General features: G+C 36.1%; 1 protein-coding gene across 3 annotated transcripts in view; it reads right to left on the minus strand.

Annotated features, from left to right (window-relative positions):
• The window catches only part of LOC106457768 (neuroglian-like), a 97,792-nt gene that overhangs the window by 67,677 nt on the left and 13,627 nt on the right, over positions 1-16,488 (minus strand). Inside the window, exon 1 of one of the 3 annotated variants that reach the window (XM_022383781.1) lies at positions 5,789-5,992. The exons of 1 other annotated variant lie outside the window; for it this stretch is intronic. The gene's annotated coding sequence lies outside the window, so the exon portion shown is untranslated. Of the gene's footprint in view, positions 1-3,616; positions 3,639-5,788; positions 5,993-16,488 lie in introns of those variants that run through there. One more of the 3 variants, XM_022383782.1, reaches the window with a different exon arrangement.

Here is a 16,488-nt window from a genome sequence, read left to right on the forward strand (position 1 = left end):
AACTCTTGGGCTATTTTTTTACCAACGAATAGTGGGATTGACCGTGACATTATAACGCCCCCACGGCTGAAAGGGCGAGCATGTTTGGTGTGACAGGGATCCATTTGAAATTGTAATACGTAACATACGACACTTATCTGAATTGAAAGTATGGAATAATACAATTCTTACTGTTTTTGTCCAATGCAGGTGTTTTGGAAATCCTTTTTTTTTCACCCTAGCAGCCAGTATAGTCACAACAAAATTAAAGAATTCGATAAGACGGTGATAAATATAGAGGTCATTGTCATGAATAGATTGTTTATTTGTTTTCCTTTGCCGCCCAGTTACAGTTTATTCTGAGCATGCCATTTTCGCTGTATTGTGGTAATTTCTGACTACATGTTCGATATGAGAGTACTTGAATAGCACAAACGTATATCAGTGGCTCCCCTTCAAATGGGTTTGACACGGGGCCAAACTGATACAAGCCTCTATGCGATAGCTGTTGCTGTATTGAACATTTAACTAAGCAGATGGATTAGTAGATGTTTACGCCTTTTGGACATTTGGCTTATAACGATGTCATTAATAACCTGTAGAATATCTATACAAAAATTTAGAAAAAGTATCTGAATATACGTTACTACATACTGTATAGTCTAAGCTAATCATGGAAGGGCGAAAATAGCAGTTATTTCTACTGAGACAGACGGAATTCTTGGTCTGCTGTTGACAAACTGTAGATAAGGTTGATAATAGCCTTCTCCAGAACAATCTACATCGAGGATTGGGTTTTTTCAGCTGATGAATTTGGATTTGTTCTCCCATGTTTTTTTCTGTCAGCTGTACCTCCTCTCATCTTCATAAATCAGGCTTTTGGTTATGTGCTTGTTGTTCATATCGAAAACTTGCTAAATGTTCAACTTTTGTTCTAATAGTTATAAATATTATAAAAAGCATGCACGTGCTACTGTGCGCAGATGAAAATAATTGAAGCTGAACAATCTCGAAATCACTTTCGTAGAAGTAAGCAACAGAGGTTAAAAACCAAATTATACATGAAGTGGTGATTAATGACTACTTTAGATTGCTAGCTTATATATGAGCCTTCATATTAATATGTTACAATCTTGTAAAGCTAAAGACACATCTAAAACAGGTGTAAAATGTAACTGTCAAACAGCGCATTCTCTAATATTACGTATTGTCCTTCCTATGTCTATACACTGGTATTAAGCCTTCCTTGGGAAACTCTTTTAAGACCTAGAGACCCTCTAAGACCCTCCCCCTCCTCCATAACTGGATGATGAGCAGTTATGGTCTGATTGAAGATTTTTTGGGACGGAGGATCTATTGTGAAATAAGGGTTAACACAGCAGGTAAACGGATTCGAAAGAAAGTTAATAAAAAACGTCTAGATCGTTGTGTACTAGATGCTGGTAAGCCTTGGGGCTCTGGAGGTGAGCCTATAATTTCCAGAAGTTATATTTATGATACAGATAAATCTATACTCTCTGACGTTAGTGATGTTCCTGTGGTAGTTCTTAAACAAACAAAACAAATAAATGAAATCCAGCAGACAGAGTGTCACCTAGGTATCATCCCATGAACCTCAAACCGACAAAATACAACTTGTATATTTACGATCCTCAACAAATAACAACTTGTATATTATAGTTATAATCTTCAACAAAATACAACCTGTGTATTATAAATGACTAGTTACCCTCCTCTCCCAAGCTAACAGTTTTACATTAAAAGATGTCAAGTTAAAAAAAATTGTCCTGGTATTGGTACTATGTGGTTGTTTTTAGCAGTGTTATAGTATTCAGCTTTAAAGTATTTACAACACACTTCAGGAGTAATTTAATAAAAACAAATCTTACTACAGCAACATCAAGAAAAATGAAAAGGAAGGATCTTAAGTATTTCCCAGTATTGTATTGTTTTACTATCATTGACCTTCTGTAATACATACAATAGTTTGCAAACTGTCAAAGTCATTTGAGTTTTCGTTTCAAAACTTGCTGGCATCATTAGGATTGCAAATATAATATACAAGCTGTATTTTGTTGAGGATTATAACAGTAACATACAACTTGTATTTTGTTGAGGATTACAAGTATAATACACAGTTTGTATTTTGTTGAGTATTATAACAGCTTCCGCACGGCTCCCGTAAATCAAACAGCGGGACTGATTGTCACAACTATAACACCCCAATAGCTGAAATTTCGAAGCGTTTTCAGCAACATATCTCGTCTTCAACCTTTACCTTTTCGACACGCAGCCCGGCGCATCCGCTACTTTTCTTATTGTTTTTCAATTTCGCACAAAGTTACTCGATGGCTATCTGCGCTAGCCGTCCCTAATTTTGAGGTGATAGACTAAAAGGAAGGCTGCTCGTCAACACCATCCACCGCTAACTCTTGTTCTACTCTTTATCACGAATATACCGTAACATTTTAACGCCCCCACGACTGAAAGCACAAGCATGTTCGGAGACGGGATTCGAACCTGCGATCTTCATAATGCGAGTCAAGAGCCCTAACCACTAGGCCACTTAGGGAAATATATATTGTATTATAAAAACCATAATGTTGTCTCCTCATAAATTTGTGTCTGAATATTGATTTTTTTCTTACTTCTTCATTAAAAGGTCACATCTAAATGAATACTACAATCAGACGAATTCTTTTTTGTAAAACACAAAGGTAAAGTATACTGATGTTGAGACGTCATGTCTATTAACACTAGTATGACAACACTTCTAAATACATCTCTGATGACCTTAACAAGTTTCCGTTTTTCAAAATTACATTCATTAATGACGTCAGTCTTCTTTTAGTGGAGAGAATGGTATGGCTAACATGCTAAGTTTAAGTTTTGTTTCTAGATGATATCTTGAAAGCAATTTCCTTTTTTTTCCTTTTGGTGTACTCTTAAAGTTGTAGTGACTTTCTTATCTTCAAAAAAGTTATAAAAAACTTCTGATTATTATATAAATAAACATATTCATCGTTGTCTTATAATAATCACCAACGGTCGTTTATGAGGCAATCCTTTCTGTAAAAAGATATTTTGGTGTACTTGCTGCCTATACTTTTTGCCATCATCGTGTTTGTGTTCTGAGTGGAACAATCTGACGAGATGAATCGCGCTTTTATTTTCGAGAATATGAACTTCCGTTGCCCACGCACATGAACAATTATGTTCATGGTAGTTACTGTTTAACGCTTAACTGTATTAGTTACAGAAGACAGACATACACACGCGCGGCGGCAGAGCATAACTGAACGTATAATGACAACCATTTTATACTTGGGCAACCGCTAGCAAGGTTTCTTGATCCTCCGCCACCCTTGCAAGTATACAGAACTAAAAGGCTGAACGATAATTTAGCAATCAGTAAAATATGAAAAAAGAAAGAACTAAGAGTCCGTTGAAGATATTAACGCAATTCACGAACATAATTTTTGTGATTGAGACCAACTAAGTATATTAATAAACTTCATTGTTCATAATAATATATTAACTACACATGGTTACGCACAATTATAACTCACGTAGACGTACAAGCTAGCTATGATGACCGCAAAGACTTACAACTTGCATGACTGTAATAGTAACTTACCGACTTCAACAAGCATGCTCTTTATACATCGACTTCTAGAGAGAAATTAAGAAATAACATGAAGAGTTTTAGCTTCCACGATTTCGTATCAATCATCAGCAAAGCGGCCACGTGATATACATACACGTGAGCATTGGAATACCATTGATTCTAATGTTTATAGTTATGTTTACGAAATATAATTCGCTGGCTTGGAGTATGACTTCATTAAAAATGATCAGCAAATACTCGGATACAGTCTGATTGTTTATATTGTGATTTCTTGGGGCCGCCAGATGTATACTACAAACGTGCAGTGGCACCCTAGTGTTAGACCTGCGTGTTTAAAAGCGTTGGTGGCCACCTATATGCTTAGTTCAGGATTGTGTTACATCGCTTCTTATATATCAGGTTACTGAGACGGGTGAAACAATAAGGCTTTATTCTTTACACAAACGGCTTAGTTACCGTTAATTGCATCCGCATCAACGGAAATACATTCCGTAGAACACGTTTAGCTATAGATGGTAATGTATGCTGTTTCTAATCTAGAGGTTGTTTTGTTTTTCAATATTTAAGGAATGTGTGTGATCTGCGTAGGGATTCTACTTCATTCTCCCTGTTGTGTATAACATACAAAAACATTCACTTTAAGAGAGAAACAAATAAATAAATGTACAGTTATTCCGGAGATAGTCTGTTTCGGACTCTGTTCTTTCGATATCAATTTCAGATTTCTTTCTGTGATGAATCTAGAGAACATTCATCAAAGTACCAAATAATACCAAATAAGCCACAGAATACAAATGATATGCTTAAAAGTTAACATGATTTCTCTGTACAGCTCTGATGATGTAAGGTTTTTTGAAACTAGTCATAACTTTTTGGTATGAGAGAAATTAGATACAAGTTTGGAACACTCAAGACTTAGCTTCAAACCTAAAATATTATAAGTGTCATGTCATATACATCAATGGTGCTCTCTACCTGATAATCGACAGAACTACTTAAGGTTTATTTGTTAGATATAATAAGCTACGCGTGGCATAATTATTAACATGTTGGGCCACAGACCATGGTTCGATATCATCACGCTCAGCATTTTTTAATTTGGGGGCGCCACGGTCAAGACTGCGACAGATAATCTCGCTATTAGGTTAAGAGTAGTCACGTAAGAGGCTAATGTTACCGACTGTTGCCCTCGCCAGCAATTCGAAATTAGAAATATGCCTGAAACTTGGGGGTCTCTGACCTGGTCGTTTGCCCCATAGTGGCTCAGCTGTAAATCTGCAGACTTAAGACGCTAAAAATCGGGTATCGATATCCGTGGTGGGCGCAGCACACACAGTCTATTGTGTAGCTTTGGGCATAGCAACGACATACCAACAAATCAACCTGACCGTTTTGCTCATGTGTCACGCAAGGTGATTTTCAAGTTGAAAATACCAAATCCTAAGATATAATATAAAGTTTAGAATTACCAAGACTTAACATATAGCAGTTTACTTAAATCTATTCACACTCCTTATGTATATTAATAACCTTAAGTGTGATGATTAGGATGCTTCCGTAGTGGTTTGATAGAAGAAAATAGCATATTATTCTGAACAGTTTCATGCAGTATTCTCACCTCTCACTGCCAGACGTAGTTAAATGGTAATAAGAGAGAAAATTTTAAACCAATATGTTTAATTTTTTCTACTCCCCCCCCAGTGGCACAGCGGTATGTCTGCAGACTTACAACGCTAGAATCCGGGTTTCGATGCCCGTGGTGGGCAGAGCACAGATAGCCCATTGTGTAGCTTTGTGCTTAATTACAAACAAACAAACAATTCATTTTTTTCAACACCAGAAACACCCTCTTCACACATGCCCATACCCTACTCCCCCACTAATAAGTCTGTAGGCTTACTACCCTAACAATCGGGTTTAAATACCCATGGTGGACAGATAGCCCAATGTGTAGCTTTGTGCTTACCAACAAATAAACAAACAACTATTCACACATGACATTATGATGACGTGTAATAGTTAAAAACAATTCCCCCAAATGTACCAAAAAACAAAACAAAAACAACACGTTTTCAACACCGCTAACCGTTTTATTTTAACCAACAAAAAGGAGTACGACAATGACCTGGTTTCATACTCATGAAATAATGACAATAGATAGGAATAACGATGGTGACTCACCTTCACTATCAGATAGTACAATTTTATCAAATACTTTGTTACGAACAACTTAATAGAGGGTGCTCTTGTGACGGCAGAGAAAGCTTCTCCTGTGTTAGCCTTGATCGATAAAGTACAGTTATTAGAGTTAAAAGGAAACTTCGTTGCCTTGTCAACAACTTAAAAAAAGGCACTTTTTATACTTTAGAAAGCGTATTTATATAGGCATTCAAAAGCGAAATGCTCATCAGTTTCAATAATAAAACTGGTAAACTTCGATTTATTTTCAATTTATATTTTGCCTTGCACAGTTAATGTTTAGAAAGCTACGCGCTATATACGGTAATCTTGACTGTGAAGCGATAAGTTGAGAAGTTACGTCACACGAAAGTCCTTAAAGGAAAAAAAAGAGAGAGAGAGAGAAATGATGCAAACACAGCGGTCTGAGAAATCAAAATTATTGCGCAAAGGTTAATCTCGTGTTTTCTGATCTGCACGTGATTAAAAAAGTATGGCTGAAAGTATATCCCTGTTTGGTGGTTAAATACGTCCTGAGTTATGATGTAAACGTTAAATATTCTAGAAGATAGTTATTTTCACATTCCCTTTTGTAATCTACACACATTTCCTGTTTGTTTGATAATTAACAAGACATCAGAGAAGTAATTTTGCGTAAAAAATAACTTCTGGTCATCGGAAACAGAAGTGACAAAACTTACTACTCACAACATAGATCATTATCGATGCTGTAAACAGGAACAAACGGTGTTACAGTAATTAGTAATACCATGGGAAATTATGAATCGACTGTTATAAAATATCCAGAGGTAGTTTTAAACAGTTATAGGCATATAATAGAAATTTGTGTTATACGGAAAGGTTCTTTGGGTTCTAGTGCAGCTTCTGAAATGAACGGGTTGTTTACAATGAAACTAGTAGCATTAGTAAGACTGATTGACAAGCTAGGTTACTAAAACTGACAAGCTGTATGGGAGAGACGCTGTTTTATCTGTTCTCCTGTCTCTTTAATAACAAGATCGTGCCCGAAAAACTTGAATAGCTCACTTTTACAGACTTACGAAGGGCGTTAACGCAGTACATACACTATAAAAAATAATGAAATTTCTAGCATTTATCTTTAAAATCTGATATCTTACACCCCTCTTCCTCAACAATAAACACCCACGTTTTAAAAATACGAGTGTAGTCATGTTGATAGGCAAATCGAAAATTGGCTTTTTACTGAGTTATAGGCACGACATGCTATGTTCACGCCCAGAAATACTTGAAATTAATTATTTTTTGCATAGCAGTATTGTTAACAAAAATCCTCTATTGTCATGAATCATATTCTGAGGGCACGCGAACAATACAAGACGTGTTTAACCCACTTTAAGCCCATATTAATTCGCTATGTGTCGTCGGATATAAAAATATATATTTATTTACACGTTAGACACTGACAAGCATGCTTTTTTTAATTGTCTAATAAGATGCAGACCTACGTTAACTATCGAAACTCGATATAATTTTTGATGAATTATTTTAACACTTCCAATATTTGTTCTTACATTACGTAATGCTGTAACATTTTTACAGTTACCAGTCAAATACGCATTTTTATGATTTGGATGATGTTCATTTACATCCCAACGGATCAGGAGTGACCGAGCGGGCACCGAAACTCGCACTGCAAATCCAAAAAGTTTGCTTCCCGTAGTTTTAGAGCCGTAAGTGAGTTATAAAAGAGACAGTCAAATCTCACTATTCAGCCAGACAAGAGTAGCCCAAGAGATGGCGGTGGGTGCTGTTGATTAACTGCTTTTCTCTATTATATTAGTTCAAATCTATGCGAAGAATCTTGTGTAGATGTACGCGAAATACTGAAATAAGCAAACAATATAGATGATGACTGTCGAAATGTTGTCCCACCACCAGGATACGTCTGAGCATCTCAAACATGCAGCTCAGTATTCTCATTATTAGGGGCCTTATTTCATATAAATTTAACTTCATATTATGGAGTCTAACTTCTTTCGAAATATAACGATTACTTTTCGGTGAATAGCAATCTTAAGAAACGTTTAACGATGTAATAAAAAAAAAGAAGAGAAGAAGATTGGAGGACATGTTTAATTCTCATGACGACTTACATTATATTGATGTTCATCTCACATTCTGATGTTGACTACGTTATTACGCAGGAAGTTCAAGTAATTTTTTACTGCTCTTTTTAAAGCGACCTCCCATTGATATTAATGAACTTATTTTAAATCTCAGGAATATTCATTTATAATGGTAAAATTTTCTAATCCCATGTTTTTATACTGTATTTTAAGTGAAAAGGTGTCAGAATTGAAAAGAGTATTTGAAAAAATTAGCAACAAAGAGTAAACCTTTTTTAAATCATTGAAGTATTTTTGTCAGTCTTTATGGGCCCCTTGAAAGAGTTTCTTTATAATATTGCTCATACACGAATGATACAATAAACATAGTATAATCATGGATACGAGCAGAAGCCAAGAAAAATTTTAACTTTAAACCATATAAATCCGTTATTACTGGAACACTCATAAGCACTTGGGTAGAAGTTCGAAGCTGTATTTCTTTGGTTGGCAAGTGTGTTATTAACCAGTTGGCCGATGTACGTCACAACAAAGTACTGGAAACCGGGAAGAAGCAATCAAATGCCATATGTACTTGCCAAAGTTTAAGAGCGTTCATAAATAATGCACGTAAGTTAAAATGCGTTTATTTTCTAATATGAACAAAACAACTTTGATTCACACAGCTGTGCCTTTGAGATGCTCTTATTTTTGTTTTGGAAACTTTCTTTCAAACTATTTAACGTAGAAAATAATAAATTCTTTATCGTATATTACACTGTATAACACTCAACAAGCATACGTTGTAGTACAGTCTTGGCCAAAATGTTTGTATATTTTGTAACAAATAACATCACTATTATTACGATGGAATACAAATACACTTGTCAAACTAAGAAATGCATGTTATATTAAATATCTACATATGTAATTTGTATAATGAAACAGGTTCTATGGACATCATGAACGATTTATTAGAACAGCAAACATTTTTATCAGACACCTGTAGAAAGATGTGTAATTCCGCATTTCACCTGTCACAACAAAACTTTACCAAAACATGTATAATGACAAAATATAACATCAAATCATTATAAATAGCGTCTGTAGCCTTATATCAGTTCATATTAAACATTCAGTACTTGGTTGATCCTACTCGCAAGGCATGCTGTCGATTAGTTATTGATTTTATCCCTACTGGTCACTAGAAGGCACTGCAACTCAGCTACAGTAGCTGGTTTAGGATTGTGGATAGCAATTTTCTGCCTCAGTTCTGACCAACAGCTCTCAATGGGATTACAATCTTGAAACTTTGCTGGGCATGGCAATCTTGTAAAGTCCTCCTGGACGAGATAATCCTGTGGGCAGTGGTATTGTCATCCTGGAACACAAAGTTATTGCCAAACCTTTCCCTAGCATGTGGTAGAAATATCATATCCATGTGATCCCTGTAGGAGGCATCATGGACGTTTCCCTGGAGGATATGAAGAGCAGTTTTTCCACAGTGATGAATAGCTGCCCAAACATGTACTGCACCTCCTGTGTGTTCTCTGTGTGAAAGACAGTCTTCCCTCATCTATTCTTCAGGCAAACAACGAATACAAGTCCTACCATCAGCTTTAACAAGCCGGAAACAGGGCTTATATGAAAAGATGACATGTCTCCAGTGTTCTAACTGTAAGTTGGCATGTTGTCTTGGTCAAGTAACATGGTGACGGCAGTGAATTCTAGTTGATATTGGTTTGCAAAAATAACCTTGTTTGGTCAGTCTCCTATTCACTTTTCTTTTGGATATACTGGAATGAACGTGTTCATGACATTCCTGTCGTAAGGTATTGCAAGACTTCTTTCGACTTTAACGTGTTAACCTGATCAAAAAGCGGTCATCTCGGGCAGTAGTTTTTGGCGTCTACCAATAGGCTTTCCTGGAACAAAGTTTCCTGTAGTTCGATGACGTTTCATGTTTCTGGATACAGTTCACTGGAGTACCCTACTGTTCTGGCATTGTCCGTTTGCTTCATACCATTTCTGGTGTTACGTATTAGAATTTCGAATAGTCCGAAGCCGAACTAACTGATAATGTAAATTTAGTAGTTAAATTGCACTTTGGATTTAGTATTTAAATATACACCGATATTTTAGTCAATTTACGATATTTGCCAACAAGATCGATACACACCGTCTTCGTTTTTAACACAAATACGGTTTAATATACACACAACAGTAAAATTTACAATAACAATTATTACAAACAATGATTTATAAACAGAAGTTTCACAAATTTACAAACAATATAAAGTTTTCTTTCTAGTCTGGAACTTCCTTGATATGTAATCGAGGGTTCAGGATGAGCGAGTTAATTGCGAGTTGATGGAGATATATTTCACTTAACGGGAAGCTAGCTAGCTTTGTCTCTCACTGATCACACGCCGATTTTTCCACCGATGACGTTAGGTAATGTTTTCATAAAAATACTAATGTCCGATGAGAATCCACTGAAGTTAAATAATTTGTAATGTTCGAACTTTGTAAATGCTCCTGGTCCAATATCTGAAGTTTTCCGATTGGTAAGCGTTATAACAACCACAGTTATAGCTTCCGAGGTTTTATAGCACACTGATTACAGCGAACTAATAATAGATACTCTCCTGTTGGCGCGTGGCTTTGGTTATATTTATAGGGGTGGGAAGGTTATCTAGAAAATTCAGTCTTACGTAACAATACTGGTTAAAGTGTTTACGTATATAGATATATATTGTTGATTCTTACCCTAGAGAATCTTCTACAACTTTGGAGAATAGGTGGGAGTTTCGCAATACATATCTAACATTATAAGGTAGGCATGTTTCTAATTATAAACTCAATCCAAACAAACGTTGACATTAAAATAAATATATAACAACAAATTCGTTACACTGGACAGTCGAAAAATTTGACGCCCTATAACTTCTGGCTCGTGACCAGGCATGACTCTACAGAGAAATTGTCTGAAGAAATCAGTGCTCTGTTTCTAAAATGATTATAACAAAAGCACATCCTATTGTACACAACAGGTGTGTATGTGTGTTTTGACTAATAAATACGCAAAACAACTTATACAAACCGGAATAACAACTTACACACGTTTGTCCGATCATACGCTACCTTCTCTGTCACTACTCTGGCATTTACTCAATACCTACTCCATGTATGTAGACAATAACATCAACATAGAACAGTATACAAACATTCTGGCCAAAACTTTATTGTGGTTTATTAAACGATGAAAGCTGACGAAGCATTAAAACCCAGTAGGCCTAAAATTGTGATAAAAAAATCACATTAATTGTAATTTTTTTCACATTTCTTTTATTTTGTCCGTTATGAATTCAAATTCGAGGCAGATGATATTGAATGTAAGGACTCTTGGGAAACAAAAGATAAAATTGAAATGCTGTTTTTACACGCTTCTGATTTTGAATTGGCATTTGACAAATTGAGAGGAGGGTGGGGGAAAGAAAAACACCCAGGTGGGTAACATGGTTTTTAGCGCAAATTTTAGGCTTATACGTTGTAATATTAGTGACAAATATCACCATAAGACCTCGCTTAAAAATATAACTCAAATGATGTTGAACGGGTGGCGTAAAACAACACGGCACGTTTTCTAACTATTTTTGTTTATAAAAAGATTTACAGATAAACTCGGATATATTACTTCATAAGAGCGATAATATCCCCAATGACACTTTCAAGACAAATGCCCCACAGCGGTATATCTTCGGACTTACAGCGCTAGAAACGGGTTTAGATACCCGTGGTGGGCAGAGCACAGATAGCCCATTGTATAGCTTTGTACTTAATTACAAACAACACTAAATTCAAGACAAACGTAATTTTTTTTTCGGATAGTCTAAACTGATTATATCAATAATATATCCAACTTTAGTTATATAAGCTCTAAATTTAACTAAAATGACTATACACGTATTAAACAATTTGGAAACCACTGAGTTTTCAGCAGGCCCAGCTTCTGCAGGTAGACGAAATATGCTACTGTCTAGGATAGATAAACATTACTATAAATTGCAACATGTAATGTTATATATTTATCGATGGTAATTATGCAGATGATCCGCGGGTGGACGCATTTTAAAATCTTGCCTAGGATGACAAAATACTTAAAGCAAATCTTAGTTCATTCTAATATATATCTGACAGGGGCCAAATGTGGTTAGTAGTTAACTGTTCGGCTACGGATCGGAAGGTCAAAGTTTTTTGTTTTTTATAATTTTGCGCAAAGCTACACGCTAGCCGTCCCTAATTTAGCAGTGACAGACTAGAGGGAGGGCAGCTAGTCAACGTCACCCACTGACAACTCTTGGGCTACTCTTTTACCAACGAAAAGTGGGATTGACCGTCATATTATAACGCCCCCACAGCTGAAAGGGCGAGCATGTTATGTGACAGGGATTCGAACCTGCGACCCTCAAATTGCGAGTCGAGCGTCTTAACCACCAGGCCATGCCAGGCCTTCAAAGGTTTGAGCAGCGTTACATGCTGCCGAACACTCTCAGCATTTTCAGCAGTAGGGGCTTTATAATTATGATAGTGAATCCCGCTATTCGGCTAAAAGTATCCCTATAGGCGACGAATACTGCTGACTGTCCCTCTGGCTAATAGTTCTAAATTTACACAATAAAGTTTTCAATACAAAAACTACGAATAAAACACTGGTCATTGACAAAAAAAAAGAAATTTACCAATTGCAACTTACTCTATCTTTGGCGACTCCTTGGCCCCCCAGTGGCACAGCGGTATGTCTGCGGACTTACAACGCTAGAATCCGGGTTTCGATACCCGTGGTGGGCAGAGCACAGATAGCCCTTGTGTAGCTTTGTGCATAATTAAAAACAAACAAACAAAAAACAAAAACAAACAAGCGACTCCCTGTGTAATATTATAAGATACGCTTGCGTGCTTGGGAATTACTGTCAAGTATCGTCCACGTGTTTATTTATTTATCAGTTGCTTAGAATGATCAAGGATCACACCTGGAACATAAATGTATTATTATTATTAAACCTCCAACTTACGAGACTCAGTATGGGCATTTGGGACAATCTGTATATAGCGAAATATTTTGTATACAATGAGATCACACTGGTTTCTGGAAATGACACTAGATTAAAACGGACAAATGTTATTCAGACATTAGCAGTGGAAGGTACGACACTAAGTTTGGCTTGGTGGTGTTGACGGATCACTACCATCAAAATGGTTGTGATACTTAGGCAACATTTTGGGCAGGTCCAACACAACATATGGGCCATGCACAGCTATTAATGTCAGCATATATTGGGTAGAAAATTCTCAGTTACCAATTCAATCATGCCTGACCGCCTTGCTCCTCTGACCACATCTGCTGACAATTGGTTTAGATCTAACCACACCTGCTGACTTCAGGTTTAGATCTAACCACACCTGCTGACTACTGGTTTAGATCTAACCACGCCTGTTGACTACTGAGTTAGATCTAACCACATCTGCTGACTACTGGTTTAGATCTAACCACGCCCGTTGACTACTGAATTAGATCTAACCACACCTACTGACTATTGATTTAGGTTTAGCCACACCTGCTGACTTCAGGTTTAGATCTAACCACATCTGCTGACTATTGATTTAGGTTTAGCCACACCTGCTGACTTCAGGTTTAGATCTAACCACATCTGCTGACTACTGGTTTAGATCTAACCACGCTTGTTGACTAGTAAGTTAGATCTAACCACACTTGCTGACTACTAGTTTAGATCTAACTACACCTACTGACTGTTGATTTAGGTTTAACCACGACTGCTGACCATTGGTTTAGATTTAGCCACACCTGCTTACAACTGGTTTAGACTTATCCACACCTGCTCACTGCTGGTTTAGATCTAACCACGCCTGTTGACTATCGGTTTAGATCTAACCACACCTGATGAGTGTTGATTTATACCAAACCACACCAACTGACTACCGGTTTAGATCTAACCACGCCTGCTGACTACTGGTTTAGAAGACTTTGTAAAGTTTCGGGTCTATCCTATATCCATGCAACCATTCTGTATGAGATTCGAAATATTTCCGAGGTACTATGGAGCATTCGAAGGAGATGGTGGCAACAACGAACACTTTTATAGTGAAGCCATAGCGTCATTTGCCGAAACTAGTGGAATACGCTGCTCCTGATTTTTTGTGCATGTACGAAAAATATTTCTGCCATTACGTATTCTACACAGCCTGTACCAATTACCTAATCTACTTTATTTAAAGGTAAAGTGAGAAAGAAATATTTCAACTTGCTGTAAGGTGGCATGTTTGTAGATTATCGTTTTCTTTACATGTAAAGCACGAAAGGAGATATATGTGATAGAGTAATTTGATATGTTGTAAGAACTGTCTTACCAGCAGTACTTCGTTTCTCGTCATCTGGACTGGCAGGGGATAGAGTCCAGGAGGTGTAGGTGTTTAGCCAGTACTTGAGGAGGGTAAAACGAAGGTAAACAACCGCTTTATCTCAATGCCAAGTTTGACATTTAATTTTCATAGTACAATTTTATAATTAAAGTTACAGTATCATTTCGAAATGCATTTATCTCGGAGTCGCATGAATCACAGATGTGTTGTCGGTCAAGAACACTTTTAAAATATATCTAACTATAAAGAACACTTTTAAGATGTGTCTAACTATAAATAACGCTTATAAGATGTATCTAATTCTAAAAAATACACTGAAATCTGGATTTCGATACCCGCGGTTGGCAGAACATAGATAGCTCATTGTGTAGCCTTATGCTGAACAACAACTGAAAAATAATAGTTTTAAATGCCTTTTGCGTCTGTTATAATTTGAATAACAGAGTAGCTAATACCTAACAAACCATCAAACAAAGACATTGTATCTATACCTATATTAAATCATGAACCAGATACGTCATATCTATACCCACTAATAAACATTAACCAAAGGCGCTATACATATATCCACATAATAAACCAACACCATTGTACCTACAACGATGTGAAATGTGTCCAACCAATCTTCAGCCAGAAGCTAAACTATACCCAAAAGACTATCACTTATACCAAAATATACTTAACAGGCGATTATCGAAAGGTCATAATACACCCAATCTGTATACCTGTGCTAGGAGGCACTGTGGATGTTTAACACGTATGTCACGCAATAACGGTCAGAAAAGAGTAAACATACAGACTTCAACTCAGTCCGAAGTAGAAGTAACACAGACATATAGACATATCAGAATTTAGGTTAGATATAAAACACAATTATATGGTAAACATATGCAATTAGAGATATAACAGTCAGTAATAGGAAATGCAAACTATGCCAAACGAGACTGTTTGCCAGAAATGAGAAAGAAATAAAAAATGAACTGATCTACAGGTCAATGCACCGGATTGTGAGTGAAGCCAAATATTACTTGAGAAACCACATATACCACTGCACTTCTAGAAAGTCGTTGATAAACAAGAGAAAATTAAGGTATTTATTGTCGGAATACAGAGAAGTACTATGCTTTCGGATCCTTTGATGAAGCGATGTTGTTCTCTAACTAGGGTTTAGGAAGTGTTTTGTTTACCAAGGTTCTCACCTAAAGTAAGTTTCTAGTGATCTTGTTAAATTCAATATCCAGTTGCAAACAGGTAAACAACCTTAAACCTTAACGTCTAAGTACAACGGATAAGCTGTCACGTGATTAAAATAACAACGCCCAAGTGTGGCGTAATAACTCATGTGGATATCACAAGAAATATCATGATTAGTTCTACAGCATATTTCTAATTAAAGCTTATTGTTCGTATGTTGGTTAGAAAAAATAAAACTTTATATTGCCTGATGGACAAGCCTTTAAACGTTTACAGTTGTTATTAGTACTCCAGACTATGCATGATTAAAGTTTTGAAATCACAATCAGGAACTTTAAGGTTTATTACAATTTTCTTAGTCATTTGTTGTTCTACGGTAATATGTACAAGTATAAATCCGCTACGAGCATAGTTTCTAATACGACCTCAGGAATAAAATCGTTGCTGTACTTTGATATTTGAACAACCAGAATTATCGCATTTTTATCAAATTCCTTATTATTATTTGTTGATTCTAATTCTTTGGCTAACCATTTTCTCTATGTTGTTATTTCTTACAAAATTTCAAGTTACATAGAACTTATCACACAGCTGATAAGGAACAGAAAACTCATTACGTGGCAGTAACAAACTACAGTTAACAAAATATGAAGTATGTTATTACAGCATTAACTGGAAAAAGAATCATCTAAACATATTATTTAGTGTGTATATCGTATTTTGTACGTAATTAAAATTGACTATATTAAATTTGTACCAAAGAAAACTATGTGAGATGTAATATTCAACAAAATGGGTATTAAACAACAGGCTTAGTAGTGTAAAACTGTAGGTTATTTGTTTGTGTGATCGAAAATGAAGTAGATGGGAAAACAAACCTTATAATGTACCAAAAAAGATTGCTAAGCACTGACTTCATGAACGAAACACAACCTTTAATCAACCTTGGGTTCTTTATATCGACTTATTCATTGTTTATGT

The sequence above is a fragment of the Limulus polyphemus genome, unplaced genomic scaffold, assembly GCF_000517525.1.
Source record: "Limulus polyphemus unplaced genomic scaffold, Limulus_polyphemus-2.1.2 Scaffold371, whole genome shotgun sequence".
NCBI classification, from domain to species: domain Eukaryota; kingdom Metazoa; phylum Arthropoda; class Merostomata; order Xiphosura; family Limulidae; genus Limulus; species Limulus polyphemus.